The sequence below is a fragment of the Felis catus genome, chromosome B3 (genome assembly GCF_018350175.1).
Source record: "Felis catus isolate Fca126 chromosome B3, F.catus_Fca126_mat1.0, whole genome shotgun sequence".
Lineage (NCBI taxonomy): Eukaryota > Metazoa > Chordata > Mammalia > Carnivora > Felidae > Felis > Felis catus.
Window position 1 is genome coordinate 123,931,126 of NC_058373.1, and position 23,003 is coordinate 123,954,128.

At 38.7% G+C, this 23,003-nt stretch overlaps 1 protein-coding gene and 1 long non-coding RNA gene across 13 annotated transcripts in view; both read left to right on the top strand.

Annotated features, from left to right (window-relative positions):
* The window catches only part of NRXN3 (neurexin 3), a 1,671,444-nt gene that overhangs the window by 1,393,453 nt on the left and 254,988 nt on the right, over nt 1-23,003 (top strand). The gene's annotated exons all lie outside the window — the stretch shown is intronic.
* On the top strand, nt 14,974-21,821 carry LOC123386290. Its single transcript, XR_006600092.1, has 2 exons — nt 14,974-21,292; nt 21,576-21,821. It is a non-coding gene; the product is annotated as an uncharacterized LOC123386290 (long non-coding RNA).

Below are 23,003 nucleotides of genomic sequence, written 5' to 3' on the forward strand. Positions count from 1 at the left end.
TTATTACTGCTACTCATTGGAGAGAGAGGAGGGAAAGAAGCAGGCCAGCCTGGGCGCTGCAATAGATGAGTGTCGTCAAATTGTCTTTCTCCAGCTGTTAAATAAAATTAGCAATGCTGTTCCATAAAACCAAAAAGAAAAATAAAATAAGAGTGTGCGAGAAGGAAAAGATGTCACCAAGTAAAAGAGAGAGAACAAGAGAACATATGGATCTGACTTCTCTTGGAATAGACAGCAAAGCCATATTGCGATGTTGAGTACATAGTGCAATAATGTTGTAGGAATGTAACAAGAAGTAAAAGACAAATTTAGAAATATCTGTTGGCAGTTGCACAAATCAGCCATCTTGGCAGGTTTACTGATGTTTCCTCATTCTTAGAGCTGTGGAGAAAGGTATATGTTTTGTTTTATTTTTTCTCAGACTGATGGACTCTGTAATTTGATTCAGATATGATGGAATCCCTCCTTAGTTGTACATATTACTGTTATTTCACTGGCAGATGCCTCTGTCCCCACAATCAGGCCAGTTTTTATCAACTGTTGGCATCTATTGATTTATCCAGGAGCATTTTTTCATGGTTTTATTCTAAGATAGCAAGTGGGAGGGCCACTCACAGGAGAATGAAGAATTCACATAATTAGATTTAGTGAGGGGGATTCTCATTCTGACTGGAATCCAGCTTCAAGAAAAAGCTAGCTAACCTAGCTTCTGGTTAAGGAGCATTGGAAAACAGAACTAAATGCAACTTTTATTCATGCTATTATTGTTCACTAACCCCAACAATACCTCATTTAACAATTTTGTCCCATATGATATCCCCAATGCATGAATTGATTTCTTTCGTATCATCACCTTTTCATCTTACCAGTTTTTCAGAAAATGCTTAATGACAATTCATGTTAACCTATTTTCTAAAAATACTCTAAGTCAGTCATTACAAATTGGACTTTTAAGTTAAAATGTGCTGAAATGTATTTTAGCATCGTATAAATGTCAGATCTTTCATAAGATTCTTCTCTGCTGAGCAGGTGGCAATACGCCCATTTCAGAATGCCAGTTGAAAGTGCAGGGAACTGAAATGACTTGCCAGGAGTCATATGCCATATCAGAGCTGGATGTAAAACCGAGGTGTCCTTATTCCCATTCTCCTACTCTAATAACCAGAATCAGTGCTACAATATTGCAAATTATAGGCTCTACCTTTGCAGTGGGATGCATGTGAATGTCATTTGTCACCTAAATGTATGAATAATGTCTTTCCTTGTGGTTGCTCTACTGCTTTCAGCCTGTCCTATCAAGTGGCATGGACTTTATTTTTGAAATGAAGGGGATACTCAGACCATTGATCTCAATGGCAGTTGGCACTGTGAGAACTACCAGTCTGTTGTGTCGTGTAGAAAGATATTGCCTGGTATACAGATCAGCCAGTAATATCAACACAAATGATGGTATCAAATAGCCCTGCCAAATTGTCATCTCCTTGCCAGCTCCCTGCCTACACCCACACTGGTTCCTGCCCAATAACCAGTGATAATGGTACTTTGAAGTCCCACTGATTTCCATGTAAATGTCATACAATTTTCAATTGGGTTTAATATCTCAATCTCTTCAGCTTAGAAGTTAGAGTTTAGGAGAGCCTTAGTTTGTGTTTAAGTTAGTTGAAAACTTACCATGCTTGTCCCTCAGATAGAAACCCTACCCTGTATTTATAAGACTATACATATCTAAAAAAGAAAAAAATGCAACATTTATTGATGGGCAGTTTTTTTTTTCTGCTCAGTATTTTGAATGACAGAATCTGTTCTCAGTTCCAGCATGGAAGAAACTTTGATCCATAGTAATTCGCAATAGGTAAGGCCCTGAATATAAGGAAAATGTTTAACTTGCTAGAATTTCTACTCACTGTAAACTCAAGGGGTTAAGAATTTCTACTCACTGTAAACTCAAGGGGTCATTAGGGACTTCAGCAGAGTCAGTTTGAAAGGCTAGCTCATTGCAGAGTCCTTTGGTTCTTATAGGAATATAACTTTTTGGGTAGTACACAACAGGCTTTCTTTAATGCTAAGTTCCTATCTATAGCAGATACTGTTATGATGTGGGTCTAGGGTCTGTGGTGTGGGAATGTTATCATTCCCTTTTTATGAGTAGGATACTGAGGACTAGAGAAACTTTAGTGAATATAAAAGTTACCCAAGTGCCGTGTGACAGGACTAAGACTTGACTCAGGCCCATCCCAGTGGGTTCTCAGCTTTCACTTTGTGCCCCAATGTCTGTTCACCACTTATTTCACAAAAGACACCCCTTGATGAAGTAGGGAATGATACCTTCTGTAGGTATTACTTTCAAAGGGCTTATGGAAGTAATAAAGATGCTACGTAAGTAATGAACGTGCTTAACTTCCTGAAAATCCCATCTAAAATTTGAGGATGTGGCCATAAAATTGACAGGGATTAACCTTAATATTTGACTAGTTAACTATAAGACTTTTTTTTTTCCATTACAGTGCACTCTGTCAAAATTGGGTCTCATTAAATAAATCTCCATCTTATCAGAGAAGAGCTTCCCACAAGTAATGTGAAGGCTAACAAGTTCAATTAATGACACTTTTTCTTAAATAAAAGGAAAGGAGAAGGCAAGATAAACCTTTTATGCCATTTCCCTTTTCCTAACCTCAGGGTGCACTTTGGCCAGTTGCAGACCTGGGTAATTGAATTCAGTGGTGCAAGCTGACTGCATTTTGACTGTAAGTGGATCTTTCTCTCTTCTATCAGTGAAAGAAAATGGCCTCAAATGATTCCTACTGGGACACAGCAGCCATCCCTCTTGTAAATAGCTGGGCCTTATTGACTTTCTGGGTAGGGAGCCCAAATTGCTGCCCAGATGAGTCCAAGCAGCAGCGAGGATAGACCAGCTACTTAGTGGATCTCTATCCTTATGGAATAAGTGATCAAGAGGGTCCATCAGAGAGGAGAGAAGAAGTGCCTGGTCAGGGGGGCCGGGCAGCAGTGGTAGATGTGGCAGAGGAACTATGTCTGAGGAATGTAGTTTTCAATAATATGTCAGGTTAATACAGTAGTGTATTTATAAGTTTCATAGTGTAACAAATGTCAAGAATCAAAAAAAAAGGTGTTCCTGGGTTCTTGGGTTTTTTTTTTAATGTTTATTTTTGAGACAGAGAGAGACAGAGCACAAGTGGAGGAGGGTCAGAGAGAGAGGGAGACACAGAATCCGAAGCCTGAAGCAGTGCTCCAACCCACAAACCACGAGATTATGACCTGAGCAGAAGTCAGAGGCTTAACCGACTGAGCCACCTAGGCACCCCCTAGGTTCCTGGGTTCTAGGTATTTTTCTGTGCATAGTGGCTTGAAGTGTGCCAACTTTATGGGTGTGTTAATGAAGGTGAGAATAAAAGAGGGCATTGAGAAGAAGCAAAGATGGTTTGGGTCTCTGTAACCATCCCATCAAATAGCTAACATAAGGTTTGTAATATAATTGACATTATCTGAATTTACCATGCATCTTTAGTAGAACTTGCTTTATATAATGCCCAAGGTAGAGTTTTATAAAGATTGTGAATCCACTTATAAAAAGACCAAAATGTGAATTCCAGCTGTAATCTTATCTAAGTGCTAAATATAGTAAGTAGTATCATGACCACCATCCTTGCCAACTTTCATTGTTCCCCCACACTTCAGCTGGACTTCAGGATGGTTAAACATTTTGGGATATGGCTCACAGAGACAAATTGCTTATCTAGGAAAGGAGTTCTCACAGGGTCTGAGATCCTGGCAAGGGGCAGATGAACATGACAGTCCAAACAATCGTAATGCAAGCATATTTTGAATGATCTAGCCATGACTACTTAATAACATTGCACTGTCACAGAATTTTAATGCCTGTGTTGATTTGTGTTCATGACCACGTGGGAACCCAGCCTTTCTTTCTTTAGTTGTCAAGGACTAATGAGAAAAGAAAAGAAGCAGGTTGAGAATGTGAGAGATGCATTTGTGCCATGCAAAATGTTAAACAGTGTCAGAGTGCACTTTAAAAATGAAAGTCTTAACAATATTTCAAATGGAGAAAATTGGGGGCAGAATTTCTTGACATGAGCAAGAAGATGTCGGAGGAACCTGGGCATTAGAGGTCAGGAGTATGGTGTTTATTATACAACTGATAATCTCATTTAAACTAAGCAACATCAGCTGTCATGGTAACTTCATATTCTTCATTGAAATTTTATAACTTTTCTAGATTTTTTGATATTTAGTTTATAAATTTGTTCTGGTAATATAAGAACTTTGAGTGTAAGTGAATTGTAGCTATTCTTATGCTTGTATATATTTATATAATGCTAAAATAATTGGTATAGTCAGTGGGGGTCCCCAAGAGTGGCTTTTTCTTTTAAAAGGGGCCTCCAGTTCCATCCACGTTGCTACAAAAGGCCATATTTCATTCTTCCTCATTGCCATGTAGTATTCCATTGTGTATATAAACCACAATTTCTTTATCCATTCGTCAGTTGATGGACATTTAGGCTCTTCCCATAATTTGGCTATTGTTGAAAGTGCTGCTATAAACATTGGGGTACAAGTGTCCCTATGCATCAGCACTCCTGTATCCCTCGGGTAAATTCCTAGCAGTGCTATTGCTGGGTCATAGGGTAGATCTATTTTTAATTTTTTGAGGAAGCTCCACACTGTTTTCCAGAGTGGCTGCACCAGTTTGCATTCCCACCAGCAGTGCAAGAGGGTTCCCATTTCTCCACATCCTCTCCAGCATCTATAGTCTCCTGATTTGTTCATTTTAGCCACTCTGACTGACATGAGGTAGTATCTGAGTGTGGTTTTGATTATGCTAAGTGAAATAAGTCATACAGAGAAAGACAGATACCATATGTTTTCACTCTTATGTGGATCCTGAGAAACTTAACAGAAGACCATGGGGGAGGGGAAGGAAAAAAAAAGAGAGAGAGAGGGAGGGAGAGAACCAAACCATAAAAGACTCTTAAAAACTGAGAACAAACTGAGGGCTGATGGGGGTTGGGAGGGAGGGGAAAGTGGGTGGTGAGCATTGAGGAGGGCACCTGTTGGGATGAGCACTGGGTGTTGTATGGAAACCAATTTCACAATAAATGTCATATAAAAAAAATTAAAAATAAATAAATAAAAGGGGCCTCTATGTTATTCAAGTTTGAGAAGTCCTGCCACTAGTAGAAGAAATGTTCAGAGCCTATTGACTCAGAATTGAGTATTAACAGCAGCAGGCAGGGTCTTCTTACTGTGTTCAGTTCAAGTTCCAATTACACTTACTTGCTGACTTCCATTGGGCCATAGGAATTACCAGTAGCCAGAAAAAGACTACTTTGCTATCACATATTAGTTTGTTTTCACAAAGTGAAGGCTGAGCACTACCTCAAAGTTAATTCTGTATACTCCAAGAGAAAAAGAGGTGTCCTTGTGCAGGGAATAAAGCTAAGACCCTATACTGTTCTTAGAGATAGTAAGGGGCGGGGGGGGGGGGATAATTCAGAAGCTGGCCAATTATGCTTCGTCCAAGGAGTCTTATTAAAATTCAGTATGAACTACTTGGTAAATACAAATATGATCTTTAATATTTCCCCCTACTTTAGTTTCAAATTTATTCTGAAAATTAATAGTTGGGGGCTATTTAGGAGGAATCTGTATGTTCTAGCCATGTGGCCTCTGGCCCTGACATTTTTCTGCTCTAATAAGACCCAGAAAACAAGTCTTTAGCAGACTCTTAGTCTTATCAGAACAAAGGAGTCAAGTTACCACCGTAACTCTAGCAATTAACTCCATTGGACAAAAATTCACTTTATGTCACTTGAGATATGAGCAGAAAGCCTGTCCTTGCTTCACTTTTACGTTGGAACTAAAGCTGAACAAGGAAGAATCTCAAAGATTAGGAGTTTCATTGCTTTTAGTTCCCCTTTAAGGAGTCTCCCTTCCCTTTCCTTTCTTTCTTCCCCTGATCCATCATAGCTTCTCAGTTAACACCAAATTCTTTTATTTTCGAAACCCTGCATCTTCCTCCAGATTTTTTCTGACATAAACTGTTAAAGCCAAATCTTGCTGTGAGTTTTGCCCCCATGGAGAAATATGTATTACAGAAACAACTAACCCTTATATAACTTGGGAAACCCTGGGGGGTTGATTGCATTATGGAATCATACAACCATAAATGCACGGACATATATCACCAGGGTTAAATTATTTTCAGTATAAAATGATGTAATCCACTTTAGACATAGCCTCAAGTCCAGTGCCCTTCAGGTGGTGAGTGTTCAATAAATACTTGATTTCAAAGTATTAAAGAAATATAAAGAAAAATGTTATATAGATTACCCTTAGTTATCCATAAAAATAACTTATTTGCAACACTTCATTAATTCTCTACCAATGTGCAGTGAGATATTGTACCATAATGATATTCTTAATATTGTACATGGGCAGTAAAGATAGTAACTTAGTGTAATTGAGGAGAAATGCATGTTTCCATTGATAATAATTGTATGTCATCTTTAAAGAAATAAAGGGCTATTTTCAAATAATGTAAACTCATAAAAAAATGTTGCTTGTAGAGGTCCTCCTTTAAGGATCTCACAATATTTTGCACATAATGAGCACGCCAGAATACCCACCCCTGAACTTGGCTGATTCCTACTCCCTTTGTGAGTATGAGGTTGCATCAAAGTATTGCAGTAAGTTGTTCTCTGGTAGTTTTGTTTAAGCTATTAATTCAACAGTGATTTTTTTGACCCTTGAGTGATATAATTTACTTAACTATAGTTCAGGCTAGCCTGTGTTCAAATTGACATGGATTTTTACATTAGTGACTTTGGAGTGAGTTTTAAGTGATGTCATGCACTAACATATTTTGTATATGTGCAAAAAGTTCTCTGTACTGATCAGAACTGATCCCTGGTTGTAAGACAGGAATGGACTTCCATATGTTAATGGGAAATAAAGCAGGGAGGGGGCTCTTACTTACTTCAGTTTATTAAGAATTAATAAGAATCCCAGGGTACCTCTTAGAATGGTAGAGGTGATGTTAGCCCTTATGTCCTGGACATGATCCAGTTTAGGTAATTGCTAATTACAATCTGTCTACCTAATTCCCTTGGCTCTTGCTTCTGAACGTTATTTTTCTTCACTTAGCGATATTTAACTATTATTTGTTCTTGGTGTATGGCTTTTAGAACATCTGGTTTCTACTTCAATGTTTAGTGTGGTTTGCTTTTTCTTTGTTTTTGATAATTATTATCAGATTATTCTATTTCTGTAGACAGAAAACAAAAACCTTGTAAAATTTTTAGCGACTTTTAACTATTTAGGCTGGAATATGCTTTGTTAATCTAATATGTGGATTTTCCATATCCATGTTTGAGAATTTGGAACCACGGCCACACAAGAGTCCCATGGCATACTCATTATAAGGTTGAGACAACTCAGAGATGGATTCCAGATAGATCAGGATTTTCAGTGTCCTAATTTTAGGCTTGAAAATCAGGACATGGAGCACAGATAGGTGAATGTTAGCTCACGACTAGACCCATTTAAGGATCCATCATGTTCTGGAGCCTTCCCCAAATAAGATTATCTCTACTGTGGAGACTGGATCATATTTTAATTTTTTTGATCACAATTAATGGAATAGAAGAACACAGACAGAAATGGATGAGTCGAAAAGATTTTATCCTTCTCAAAATACAGGGCCAAATAATATCTAGGTGTTCCACACACTTCCATCCCTCTGAAGGAAACAAGATTATTCCTGAGTCTGTTAAGATCTGAGCACTTGATTTGGGATATATTACTTGGAGTTCAGGTGGTAAGACATCAGGTTTTATCTGTAATCTACCCTCAGTGTATAAAAATCACCTAGTGAGATAAGTTAGATGGAACTTCATTCATTCCCTGGCAATTTCAGATGAATCAAGCATCTTTCTCACTAGTCATTTGAGCCTTCTCAATGAGCAAAATGCTTAGATCTTTAAAGAATTCTGAAATCATAGATTGTAAATTCCAAACCTAATATACAGATTTTGACCTCAATTTTACCTGCTCTGAACAGATTCACCAAAATACTGCCTCAAAAAGATGTCTAACTGAACCAACTCACCAGGGCTAACCAGAATGTCTAAATGACTCAAATACAGTGTTCCCCTTATTTTCTATTTGCCTGTGTTCTAGCTAGATATGGGAGGACTCTTCCTGTGGATTTTATTAAGGAAGCAAATAGTGTTTGCTGTGATATTACAACCCCGTGACTCAAATGTCCTGTCCATGACTCAGCTAGTGAGGGCAGTAACCCATTCTATTGGGTGTGCTGTCTTCCACTGTTGTTCTTCATATTTCAATTCTGTCAGAAGGAACACATCACTCCTATTGTGTCTAAGAGCACCATTTATTTACCCTCAGCAGCATTTGAAATGGTGGTGAGGAGTAGTAGTAACAGAAGAACATTGGCTAATAATTATACTCAAAATGGCCATTTCGCTAGGGGGGCAGGGTAAGGTAATTGTGTCATAGGTTACTACATCTCTTGAGGATTTCTTGAACCTAAAATAGCTATTTTAATGAATACATTTTAAAACCTGTTATTATGGCTCTTAGACTTCTTTAAAAAGGGGGGAATGTTTAGAATGTTCTGACTTTGAGATAGCAGGCAAGATTTTAACCTCAGAATGACCAAAACAAACAAAACAAACAAAAATATCCACTAAAATTAACTACAAGAGCTCTGAAAAACTGCTGGTTTCTGTGTGACTATTTGTCTAACTTAATATTAAATCCTTTTTTTTTCCCATTCTGGAGACACACTGATACATACCTCCGGCCTATTACACTATTACTAGAGAAAACCTATTGCCAGTATACTAGAAATATATTCTTATCTTCTATAAGCAGAAGGCTAGGTAGCTTTATGGTTTAGGAGAGAAAAAAATCCATTTGTTCATTGCCTTTTTACTTGCACTAATGGAGAAAATCATTTAAAAAAAGACTTCCTTTTTTTGAAGTGAAAGAAAGAATAGGTATTGCATCCCAAGATTTTCTGTGTTCATTCTAGTCAGGATAGATGATACTGATTTTGCATGAAAATTTACTATGCAAGGTCTGGGGGTTTGGCTTACATTTAGAAGTGTACAGCTTCTCCACAATACCCTCTGGTATGTTTATTTCCAAAAATGTTAGAAGAGGATTAAGAAAGAAAAAACTGAAGGGCTTTAGGATGGGCCAAGTGTGGGTATGTGGTGGGGTGGTGGTGGTGGGTTTGTGTGTGTGTGACAGAAGGAGAGACAAAAGACAGAGAATCCTGAGGGCATATTTTAATATACTAAAAGAAGAACAATCTTCTGTAAGCATCACCAAAGTGGATGTATTCCTCAGTGCCCCAAAGCCCTTAAGGAAATAAAGCATTAATCCTTAACATTTTCTGGCTGAGTACTCCTACATCAAAACTCCTAAATTCTTGCCCTCTAACTCAAGCTCCCTTGAAACATTCTCCCTACCCAATGACAGTGACTTCCAGGTGGCCTCTGAGTTTTACACATTAGTTCACATTTGGTCCTCCCATAGGTTGTGTTTTTTTTGTTTGTTTGTTTGTTTTTGTTTGTTTTGTTTTCCCTTCTTGGGTTCTTTCTTGATATCTGCTTCATGTCAATCCATTTTAATTTAAAATTGTCACTGAAATAATCCCTGACCTGAGAATGCTGCTTTCTGTAACCCCCAAACTGAAAGACCTTCAGGGATTAAAGTGAAACTTAATCTCCCAGAGCCAAACATAGTTCTCCACAGAAATGAGATAGAACTCTTTCTTCTTAGGACTCTAGCTTAGCATGTGGTTTTGGCCGAGGAAGGCACAGCCCCCTGTCTCTTTCCCCTCTTCATTTCTATCATCCACTCCAGAGTTCTCTGACAGGCTTTTCTCCTCACAGGTCCCTCATCTCCTCTTGCCATACAGCCTATTCAGAGTAGACCCTCTGATGCTGGCTGGGTAGGTCTTAAGACCCAGTCAGGCCCTGAATCTTTGTCTTAGTTGCCTTGGGTTGCCATGACACAACACCACAGATTGTGTGGCTTAAACAGTAGCTTTTTATTTCTCATAGTTCTATAGCTGGCCAATTCGCTTTCTGGCAAGAGCTCTCCTAGTATACAGAAGGCTGCTTTCTTTCTGTGTCCTTACTTACATAGCCTTCCCTTGGTGTGTGCATGGAGAGAGCTGGAGGGAGAGTGGAAGAGTGGGCTTTTTGGTATTTCTTCTTACAAGGATATTAATCTTTCATCCTGTCAGATCAGGGTCTCACCCTCATGACTTCGTTTAACCTTAATGACCTCCTTAGAGGCCCCATCTCCAAATACAGCCACACTAGGGGTTAGGGCTTCTACAGATAAATTTTACAGAACAGGTACAGAAACATCTAGTACACCACAGTCTACATTTAAACTCAGGTGCCATTGATGCAATTCTGTCCATTCTTCCCTAAATGAGTATTCAAATGCTGCCATGGAAAGTTAACTATCCAATGGATGACTGCAATATGTCATCCATTAAATTAATGGCATAGTTTAGTGACAGTATGAAGACCAATATAGGCTAGCTTTTAATAACCAAATGGACTATTTTACAACCTAAGAAAATGAACAAAATTCCATTTTCACTTATGTAAGGTAAAACATATTGATATGACAAGATATACCCTTATATTTTTCTAATGTTTATTTATTTATTTTTGAGAGAGAGAGAAAGATAGGCAGAGAGAGAGGGAGACCGAAAATCCCAAGCAGGCTCCTCACTGTCAGCACAGAGGCCAATGTGGGGTTTGAACTCATAAACCGTGAGATCATGACCTGAGCCAAAATCAAGAGTCAGATGCTTAACCAACTGAGCTACCCAGGCACCCCAAGATATACCCTTACTTGTAGATAGGGTCATTTAAAATATTCCATTTAACACACAAAAGACACTAGAAAATATAGTAAGACAAGTTAAAATGATAACTTTGCTCACATATGGCTAAAATATGAAACAACATCCAGAATTGATGAAAGACACAAAGGCAGGCATAAGTGGACTCCTGCAAGGCTTCCTCTGGGCCTTGGCTTTCTTTCCAGTCTCTTGAGTTAGTGGTCCATATGATCATTTTCTCAATAGGGAGGAAGGAACTCTGGAGAAGCAATTGATATTATTAATTTATACTGTCAATCCTGAAAATTTAGTTCAAAAAATAATTTTAGTGAGTATATCCACAGGTGGGTGTGTGTGTGTGTGTGTGTGTGTGTGTGTGCGCGCGTGCGCGTGTGTGTATGTGTCTGTGGGGGAGGGGTATGGCTAGATGAACAAAATACAGTAGAAACTTCCTAGTTATGGAGTTGAGAGCCTAAAGGGTATTAGCGGGGTGTGTTTATCCTTACACAAGATTTTAGAAAACTGCTGTGGCTCTTCAGTTTAACTTATCAACTTTATAGGGTGCCATTTAGCTGGTCACCAGTGAAAGTAAGTCAATGGGCTATTTCCTAATAGATCTGCCTCCACAGAATAAATGAGGAATCTTTTGTGTGTGTGCATAAGGCTTGAATTGGTGACCATTAAAGCAATGAGGGTAGTTATATTATCATGACAACTCTTGCGTATTGTTTTTAATCACATGAATCTCTCAAATTAGAACTGTAGATCATTACATGTCCCTGTAATAGTGTGTTCTATGGATCCTGTTTTTCATTACTTATATCAACTACAGATACAGTACTCCATGTAAATCCCTTGAAACTATTCTGTTTAACATTGACAGGGTGAAAAGGACAGTCAGTAAAACCTAAGATACAACTGTAGTATCCCCAAAGAATCAATAAAGTAAATGGGAAATATTTGAAATATTGTTTTATTTTTATTTGCTTCAGAATATTAATTACAGTATAGTCAGTTATCTTGGGTTTATCTGTAATTGTCCTAAGTGATCCTGGTAACCTGCTGATTCTCCCCATTTGCACACTTATGTCCATGTGACAAGTTCACAGTACTGAGTTGTCTTGTGTTGCAGGTGAGAAGCAAGGCAACCCAGGACAACTAGACTCTGAAAATAGACTTTCCTTGACTCATCTTTTGAGTCTTCAGAGACGAATAGAGATTAATTTCATTGCATATTTCACTTGTATCAAGCTCTGTGCTGAGAGTTGGGTGGGGATAATGATAAATAAGAGTCAAAACATGTCCTTAATAAACATTCTAGAAAGAATACATGTACATTAATGGTACTATATGACAGGTGCCATAAGTATGTACAAAAACAAGAAGTAGCACAGAAGGCAAATGATTGAAGTATGCTTTCCAGTAAGGCACGACACTGATGAGGTATTGGCTGTTATGCATGAAAAATGAATGAGAGTTAATCAGACCAGAAAGGAACCATTCAGAAGAAGCAACATGTACTAAGGCCCAGAGGTGTGAACCAGGATCATGTATTTGGATAAATAATCCAAAGTGGCTGGAATATAAATTATAAAGAGGCCCCATATTTGCCAGCCTATGAGCGAGGCTTTATAGAGCTAGATGAGTTTTGTTTTGCTGTGTTTTTCCAGTTTGGTATTTTTCAACTATCTTTTCTGCAATGGCAAGGTCTCACAGATTTGTTGATCCAGTCAGACATCTTGTTTTTCTTTTTCATCACTTTGACACATTTTATTTATTTTTTTAAAAGTTTATTTATTTTGAGAAAGAGAGCACACAAGTGGGGTAGGGGCAGAGAGAAAGGAAGAGAGAATTCCACTCAGGCTCCACACTGTCAGTGCAGGGCCTGACATGGAGCTTCAACTCACAAACCACGGGATCATGATCTGACCAAAATCAAGAGTCAGATGCTTAACCGACTGAGCCACCCAGGTGCCCCTAACACGTTTTGAAAACCATGAGTCTTTAGCTCAAATGCGTAGGGGCAGAATAAGAGAGAGAGAGCTTTTGTCATTTAGCAATTATTTAAGCACCTGCATCTGCTAGACCCTATGCTGAACAGGTATAGTCTTTGTCATCGTAACATTTTCAGTCCTGTTTGGAAATTGCAGCTCCAAATGCCTAAGGGATGAAACAGATGATGTAAAAGAGGGTACCAGGGCAGGTGTGACACAGCAGGGAGTGATACAGATAGAGAAGATACAGAGATCAGGTAACTCTTCTAAAGCGGGCAGTTACTTTCAGCTTCAACAACAAAAACAAAACTAGAAATATCAACTTTTATGTGGAATTCTCCATTTCTAAAAGTTATAAATTAATTCAATCCTTTAAACTACTTATGGACCAGCATTGGGAAGGTTATATTTAGCCTTAGAGGCTCCAACTTATATTCGGTGCACCTCCATTGGTTGCTTGGAAGGGTCTAGGAAGGATGTCATCCCTTTGTATGTGTGTGGGTTTTGTGTATTGCTTTCTTAAGAGGACCATAAGGAAACTCTAGTGTTCTCAACTGATTCTGTGGTTACTTGGCCATTCATAAGGCTTATAGATGATAATGAAGTTGTCTTGGAGGGCTGCCATGTCCATGATGTAGTTGCTTATCCGATTTTGTAATCCTTTATCAATTCCCTCAACAGCTTGGAGGCCAGGCTGAGGGTATGGAACAGAATATTAAGTGGTATCAAATCAAGTCCAATCTGTGTTAGAATCTTCTTTGTGATAATAAGAGATATCGTTAATAACAATAACAGACAACAGTAATAGTGCGTCGTTATATTGTGAGTTCGCTGTGAAGTTTATAGCCAACACAGGACCTTATCTTATCGGAGCCACACATTTTACATGGTATAAAAGAAAAAAAAATAAAAAGCAAACCATGTCAACAATTAGGGAAGGATTTGAAAGGAAGCAAAAAGTGGAAAAAGTAGTCCAGAATATGAGCATATTCTAACAATGGGATATTTGCTCAGAAATCACTTACACTTATCCTCCAAAGTGGATATTTGTTTTGCTGACATTTCCTAGGGAGGATGGTGTACCATAAAGGTTCAGAGTACAGATTTGGGTTTATCACATCTAAGTTTCACCACTTACTATCTATGTAGCCTTACAAAAATACTCTGTCTCTCTGAGCTTCAGTTTTCCCCTGTGTAAATCGGGCATAAGAATAGTACTTAACTTATGTACTACTAGTATGATTAAATAAGATACTCCATGTAAATCATCTGCATATCTAGATACACTTTATAGTTATTGCTAATAAATTTTAACATTGTTAGTATAATTATTATTGAAGATTTAACTCTTTGGCTTGTTTTCCTTCTCTGTTTTAATTTTTTTTTATTGACAGACATGAAACAGTTAAACCCCATCCCTAGCTTTTCAATGTTATTTTCTTCTACATGTTGCTTTTCTTTTTTTAATCAGGTGCCATCTTCTTTTTACCTCCACTTAAAAAAATTTTTTTAATGTTTATTTATTTTTGAGAGAGACAGAGAGCGCTAGTGGGAGAGTGGCAGAGAGAGAGGGAGACACAGAATCCGAAGGAGACTCCAGGCTCTGAGCAATCAGCACAGAGCCCCACGTGGGGTTTGAACTCAGGAGCTCTGAGATCATGATGTGAGCTAAAGTCAGATGCTCAACCATTTGAGCCACCCAGGCGCCCCTACCTACAATTTTAAAAGCCATTAGGATGAACTTCACAACTTAGTGAAGTATCTAGAGGGAATGAAGAGAGAGGCTTTAGGGTAAACTGACATAGGCTTGTTCCTCCTCTACCTTTGGCAGGATTTTACTTATACTTTAAGAACTTTCTGGATTAAGGGGTGCCTGGGTGTCTAAGTGTCCAACTTTGGCTTAGGTCATGATCTCATGGTCTGTGCATTCGAGCCTGCATCAGGCTCTGTGCTGATAGCTCAGAGCCTGAAACCTGCATTGGATTCTGTGTGTCTCTCTCTCTTTGCCCCTCCCCAGCTCACACTCTCTCTGTCTCTCTCAAAAATAAACATTAATTTTTTTAAATAAAAACTTTCTGTATTAAGAAATACCTATAAAATTAGTGTAGTCATAATCACATTTGATTACTGCCAAATAGGAATACAAAACTAGAATTTATTGATTACCATCAAATTCTAACTGCTTTACATGTCATCTCATTTGTTCCCCAGAATGACACTATGAGAAAAGGATTGTATTATCTAGTTTTATTTGAAAAACAACCCAGAAATATAGTGGCTTACAACAATAATTAAATTTGATCTCTTGCTGTATGTATGGGTCAGGAATTCAGTAGTGACTAAGCTGAGTTGTTCTAGTTCAGACTCTCTCACAAGGTTGCAGTGAGTGTCCAAGGGGCTGCAATTGTCTGAAGGCTTGACCAGAACTGGAGGTTTTAAGATGGAACACTCACCTGGCTGCAGGTTAGGGCTGGCTGTTGGCAAGAGGCCTCCATTCCTCTACTCCTGGGCCTCTCCACAGGCTGCTTGAGTATCTTCAGACATGGTGACTGTCTTCACTCAGGATGAGTGAACTGAGAGAGAGAGAGAGAGAGAGAGAGAGAGAGAGAGACAGAGAAAGAGAAGAGAGAACAAGAAAGAGAGAAAGAGAGAGGTAAAAGGAGAGAAAGAGAACCAGGCAAAAATATTCATTTCTACCATAGCTGCTTATTAGAAGTAAGTCACTACATCTGGCCCATAATAAAGAAGAGTGAAAATAGATTCTGTATTTTGAAGGGAGGAATGTTAAAGAATTTTCAGACCTATTTTAAAATCACCGCAAAGCAAAGGGTTAATATCTTCAATTTGCAGATGAAGTAATGGAGACAATATGTCCAAGAAAACAAAATAAGTTGTATAATTTATTCACTGATGTTCTTCCACAACCCCCAATCTATGTGACATTCTTGCTTTAAGAAAGTAGATTATAAAAGCAGTGTCACCATTGATTTCTGTGTGTGTGTGTGTGTGTGTGTGTGTGTGTGTGTGTGTGTGTGTGTGTGTGTATAAGTAAAATGGGCCTTCTAGTAAAAATTTGAAGACTTTATTTTCTGGAATTATTTGTTGTAGTCATGTTTTTGGAGTAGTCATTTGTATGCAATGCATCAGATAGGGAAAGTGAATTTCTCTCTGGAATTTGTATATGTGGAAAACATCATCAATCATAGTCATCACAAAGCAATTAAGTACCTAATTGTGCATAGCGCTGAGTTTGCTACTGAAACAGAAAACTTAGTAGGTAGGCCTGCTGCCTACCCTCTTGGGGCTTGGAATCCAAGAACTCAGTATATGAATGAAGAATGGTAAAGAGAGCAAGAACCCAAGGCATAAGCAAATTCCTTTGAAATATGCTTGCAGTAGTTGGGGGAGGGTAGATTCAGAGGAAAGAAAATGAAATAAGCTGAGATGGTTAAGAAAGGACAAAAGGTAAAATGTTGAATTAAAAAAATGACCTGCATTTTTAAAGTTTTTTTTTTTTATTTTTTAAATTACTTTTTTAGAGAAAGAGTGTGTGCCTGCGTGTGTGAGTAGGGGCGGGGCAGAGAGAGAGGAGAGAGAATCTTAAGCAGACTCCACACTTACTTATGGAGCCAGATATGGCGCTCAATCCCATGACCTGAGCTGAAATTAAGAGTTGGACAGTCAACAAACTGAGCCACCCAGGCACCCCTTGTTTTTGTTGTGTGTGTATGTTTTTTTTTAAATATAAAAATAATTGGAAAAAGGCACATGTTATTCTTGGGACTCAACTCTCACTGAGTTTGTACCTTTATTTTTAGGTATTTTTTTTTCCTCTGAAGCAGAATTTCCTGTCATTTTAGTCCCCTTTCCATGTCCATGCTGGTTTATAATCCCTGGTTCCATCCCTACCCCTCAGTGAGATTATTACCTAAGCATATGGATAGATGTAGCTGAGGTTTATGTCTGTTATTTCCATGCAGAAAGGGAGGAGGATGCTGCTTCTGCTTTTCATATTCAGTTGTAAGTATTTTCAGTCAATCATGCATTTATAATCCAACTGGGAAGATATGATTCAGACACAATAGCCGGTCTGCTGCAAGAGTCTGCTGAAAAATTGATCAGCTGGCCAAGTTGTGCTTTTTTTTTTTTAATTTAGATTTTGCTTTCTTTCTGGAAAGAAGACAAAAAAGTCCCCAAACCAGCAGCAGCAGGTGCTGCCAAAATGGTATTTTTCTTATCTGTGCTGATTTCAAGGGGAGAGCAAAAGAATGTGTAATTGCTTCTCTCTCAGGCTGCTGGGATGGCGCCCGTCTCTCTGGCATTATCCACTTATTTGATCTAGGTAAGGAAAGAAGCAGAAATAAATTAAAAATGCATTTTCCCAAGGGCTCAAAGGACGTTATTCACACATGCTTCCTTCCACCAATCTCTGCCAACTGTGTGTAAATATATATTTAGGGGAAAGCAGCGAAGGTCAAAAGCTCTCCTGGATATTCTCCCTCTTCCATTTATTTACCTTCTTAAGCACACATAGAAAGATAGCAGAATAGCAAAGAAATTAAGTAAAAACCATGATCGCACAACAGTGTCTTTTGAATGTGGTAATTTGAGGAGATTCATCTATTTAGACTACAGATGTCAATATCCAAGTTTCTGAAAACCAAAAAAAAAAAAAGGCAAATGGTAAGTGATTTGTTTATTTCAAGAGTTGTGTTATAGAACAATTGGATGGGAGAAAAGAATTCTTAACCCAGGAGAGAGACAAATGGGAGGATGGTTCTGTTCTCATTTTGGCATTGGACAGAAGGCAGCCTTATGGCCCTGCTGTCACCTCCTATCTATTCAGGCTTCGTTTTGCTGGCCTCCCATGGATTAGGTTCTGACTCATATCATAGACTCCCTCCCTTGATCCTCCTTTTATCTCAAGCCTTTATCTTTTATTCTCACTTTCCATAGAGTCCCAAAATTCAGAGGAAGCTCAATGTCATCTCTCCTATTGTCCCAAACTTTTGCAGATGTGACCCCTACCCATATTTTAAGATTCTCAGTAGTCATCGATGTCTCTTAACTCTAGCAGTAAGAATGTTCCAAATATTACATCTAAATTCTTCCTAGTATAATAAAATCATTGCTTTTTGTTGTATTCTCAATACCATGGAGCAATTGTTTCCCATCGCTGTTAGCATTCTCCAGTATAACTAATAAAAGTCTACTTGGAGTTTTTGTCATAGCCTCTATTTTTCAATTTTTTGAAGGCATTCTTACTGCTTAATTTAGACTACTATTAGTTTCGATACATTGTTGGTGAATTTACCTTTTTCTCTCCTTTTGCCTGTTAATTATTCAAAACCTGGCTCATATATGCCTTCTTCTGTGAAGTCAGTGACTCACTCCTAGAGAAACTTAGAGCCTTTAAACTCAGCATATGCCATCACACTTTGTACCTACTTTTTTAGCATTTGTGTGTGTATGTATGTGTACATCTTTACATGATTTTCTGAGTCATTCCACAATTCCTCAAGTGCAGAGATCCTGTGTTATTATCTTTGTCTTCAGATGCAAGATATGGCACACAGTAGATGTTCCATACATGCATCTCGAATGGACACATTGCCGGTACCAGATAAATGCCTGATGTGTACTTAGAGGTCATGATAAATGCAGAACCAGGATAATACTCTCCTTCACAGGCCAGAGTTGTGTAATATCCTGCACTAATGTCCAATATAAGGACTGTCATCTTGCCTGGAAGTGTGTTTCCCTATGTGGAGTCTTTTAGCTTCAAAAAGCCAAACACATTCAGAATATGCCCTTTATTATCATATCAATTCTGGGTGAAGGATAAATGATCCACATGTAAAAAGTTTGAGGGAGCAATCTATAAGACTGCCCTTACTTCTGACACCAGTTCCAAGTTCAGGAGTTTTGCAAAGCCACTCTCAGATTCGATAATTTGATAGAACTCAGAGAACTCACTGAAAGCTCTTATACCCATTACAAGGGACAGGATACAGATTATAATCAGGTAAGAGACACATGGGACAAACTCTAGGTATCCAAATGTGGAGTTCCCAGTTGTCTTCTCCCCATGCAGTCATAGCCAGCATTTACACCTTCTGGCAAGGATGTGTGACAGTATGCACAGAATATTGCCAATCAGAGAAGCACACACAAGCCTTGGTGTCCAGAGTTGTTGTTGTTGTTGTTGTTTGTTCTTGTTTTGGGGGGAGGACTTCATCACATAAACATGATTCATTGCCCATATGGCTGACATCAGTCTTAAGCTCCTCAGGAGGTAGAGCTGATAGTGTGTCACCCAAGTCCCCACCTTGAATCATAGTATTGGTGTGGCTCATAGCCCCACAGCAAATCACAGCGTTGAACTTTCTGGCATGCCAGCCCTGCTCTTACCCAAGACAGTCCTACCAGGTATGACATTCCAGGGGTTTACAGATTAGTTCCCAGAACCTGAGGGCAAAGGCCAGGCTTCTCCTTGGGCAAAGTTACATTCTTCACTGTGCAATATGCCTCACATTTTAGGCTGTTCTCCAAAGGTCTCACCAAACCCATCATTTCCAAACGAGAGAAACGGGAAATCTAGTGCTGTTTCCACAGTTTAAGACCCGGCAAAAGGAAAGGATTTTTGGATGGTTTAGTCAGGACAAGTATGTTTTCAAGGAGCAAAATCCCCTTAAGTCAATTTCAAGCTGATGTGTGTGTGTGCATGTTTGTGTGTGTATTCAGTGGAACTGAATCCCTAAAGTATGGAAATCTCTTATTAACATCCTCACTCTACTTTCCTCCTATGACAAAATTGTTTTCAGTAATAATCTTTTAATAATTTAGTAACTGTTATGTTTCATTTGTTCTTTTGTTTTTAAACAATCTACAATTAAAGTACAATAATACATTTCATTTTTGAGGCTATTATTCAAATTCAGTAGAAATATTTCAGACCTAAAATTGGAACTTACCAAACAAGAACATCAGAGGGGTGCCTGAGTGGCTGTCAGTTGAACAGCCAACTCTTGATTTCAGTTCAGGGTCCTGGAATACAGCCCCGCCTCAGGCCCTGTGCTGAGGGTGGAGGCTGCTTAAGATTCTCTCCCCTCTCTCCCCCTCCCTCTCTCCCTCCCTCTCCCCTGTCCCCTGCTTACATGCGAACACACACTCTCTATCTCTAAAACTCTTAAAATTAAAAAAAAAAAAAACCAGGAACATTACACAACACAGCTCTCTCCCATTCACTGAATGGACACAAATAAAACAGTTGAAAATTCTAAGTGGTCACAGAAAATGACAGAATTAAATAACTCTGTCCTCTTTATTTTGTTACAATCACTACGCTATTACTCTTTATTTTAAATCTATTGTTTAAATAGAGACATAGACTATCACAAGGTTGAAGTTGCACATTACACCTTCTTTAAGTGCTAATGAATCCAAAATATGACAAACGAGCTCTCCAAGTAAGTGCATATAGATAAGTCTATGGGTTTTGGGGATTGACTCTATAATTGGGAGTTCTCCGAATTCTCTTCTGTGTAGACTACAATGGTTATTAAATAAGAAGTACTAAGAATGTGTTAATTTGAAGCTTACATATCTAATATTAAACTCAACAGTGTCTGAAGCAATTGTTTAGAATATTGACCAACACAAGATTTTATATGTGTGCGTGTGTGTGTGGAATTTAGAATTGTGGAGGGGAAGCAGAATTTTCTATCTCTTTAAACTTTCAGTCATTTCTTTTATGTAGCACAAAAAAAAAAAGATGTTTTTTTTTCCCTCAGTGTCATTGAGCTGTGGAATCCACTCTGATATTCTTTCCTCGCCTGGGGTGGGATAGCTTCTGAGGAGGGGCTAGGATTGCTTATGTGTTGCTGCAGAATATTCACTGATGCTATTTACAGTCCTAATTAAATGGAAGATTATTAGAAACGGGAAGGGGACTATAAATAGTTTGGTCCATTTTATCTGTTTCTTCAGTATGTGGGAAGAACATCGCTGAGCTCCTCCCTTGAAGTTCAGTTAACTCAGGATGTGTTCTGCCTTTGTTATTTTGCTTTGGCTTTTTAAAAAATCTCCTGATGCTGATCAAAGTGGGGGAAAAAAAACCAAAGAGGAATCACTCTTCAACATTGTAGAATATGGACAGAAGGAAAGTGAAATGAAATGGGGTGGGGAGGGGTGTGAGTGGCATAAGAAAAAAAAAAAACATGGGCCTAATCCTTTCTGACAACGTTTTTTTTTTTTTCCCCCTCAAAACATCTAAAAATAAATCTTATTTTCAGGTCTGTGAAAAATTGGTTCACTTCACCCAGCCATAATGGGATCAACCAATCTGTTCAGAGAGCAGGGCACTCAGGTTGGAAGCTTTCTCTCTCTGCTGTCAGGTTAGGACACCTTTTCCAGGGACTGGGAATCTCTCTTGGCTTCTTTTCATCCACTGTGTAGAGAATAGGAATCAGCTCTGCTCTAGGGGCAGGGCTGGGACCAGAACTGAACTTGACCTTGATCCAATCACCTGGCCTGTGCAAATCCCTGATTACCCAAGTTAGGAAACACCTTTAGACATAGTGCCCCCAACCTTGGTTCTTATGCTGAGCTTCCCCACTGATTCTCTGCTCTCCTCTCCCCTTCTGCTCCAGCCTCCTTTGGACAAGGTGCCAGACTCATCTGCTAAAGTTCAGCTGTGATGTCATCTCTTCAAAAGCTTTCAGCATGTCTTGGTTACGTGGTTAAAATTTCAGTTTCCTTAACATGCGTTTAAGGCAACCATGATCGTCTTCTAACCCATATATTAACCCTAAGTCCTCCACTTCTCCTTGACTCAGTGGGTTCTAGTCCCAGAGGTTTACAAACATTGCCCAGACTCTGGATGTTTAGTTATTGCCTCATTGTTTTTGCTCATATCTTTGTTTCTTTGGTGTATCATCTTTGTTCTTCTTATCTTAATTGTATCTCAATGCCAAAGTCATATCATATTTCTCCCACTGCAAATTACTTTTTCCCTTTCTCTAAATTCCTTAAATCTTAATGCTTCACCTTTTCTTTCTTTTTTTTTTTTAACATTTATTTATTTTTGAGACAGAGACAGAGCATGAACAGGGGAGGGTCAGAGAGAGGGAGACACAGAATCTGAAACAGGCTCCAGGCTCTGAGCCGTCAGCACAGAGCCCGACACGGGGCTCGAACTCACAGCCCTCACGGACCGCGAGATCATGACCTGAGCTGAAGTCGGCCGCCCAACCGACTGAGCCACCCAGACGCCCCAATGCTTCACCTTTTCATTTGGCATGTACCAACTGGCTGGTTAGTTATCTTTATTTGTATAGGTGTTTTTCCTCACCAACTAAGTTTAAGGTCCTTTAGAATTGTCATGTCTTGGTAATAACTAAGCTACACATTATTCTACTTGGTAACCTATGTAAGATTTTCCTTAAATAGTTTCATTTGATCTCTAAAGCACCCTTTTAAGGAAGTTTTATCTCAACCATAGTTTCACAAGTAAAATAATAGAAGCTCAAGAACAGTGAAATAATTTCCCCCAAGTCACTAGGCTGATAATTGTTAGATCCAAAGTTGAAAATGCTGGAATTCTAGGGGCACCTGGGGCTCATTTGGCTGAGCATCTTACTGTTGATTTTGGCTCAGGTCATGATCCCAGGGTCATGGGATTGAGTCCTGCATCTCAGCACAGAACCTACTTGAGATTCTCTCTCTCTGTTTCTCTCTCTGACTCTCTCTCTTTCTGCCCTTCTCCCCTGCTTGACTTTCCCGCTTTCTAAAAATTAAAATTAAAATAAAATGAAACAAAATAAAGTAAATGCTGGAGTTCTGACTATATCCTATGTTCTTTTCATAGCTCATGTCTACTTTATAATTTTTGTGCCCGCCATAATTCCTGGCACTGGCTATAAATTAATGATACTGGCTTACTGAATGAGGGAATGAATGAATGGCAAGAGCACTGTGCATAACATTGATGAATTTAATAATTCAGCAGAGCTGCACTATGACATTTTCAGATCACCTGCCAGGGACCTGACAAATGAAACCACTTTGTTAGTGGTACT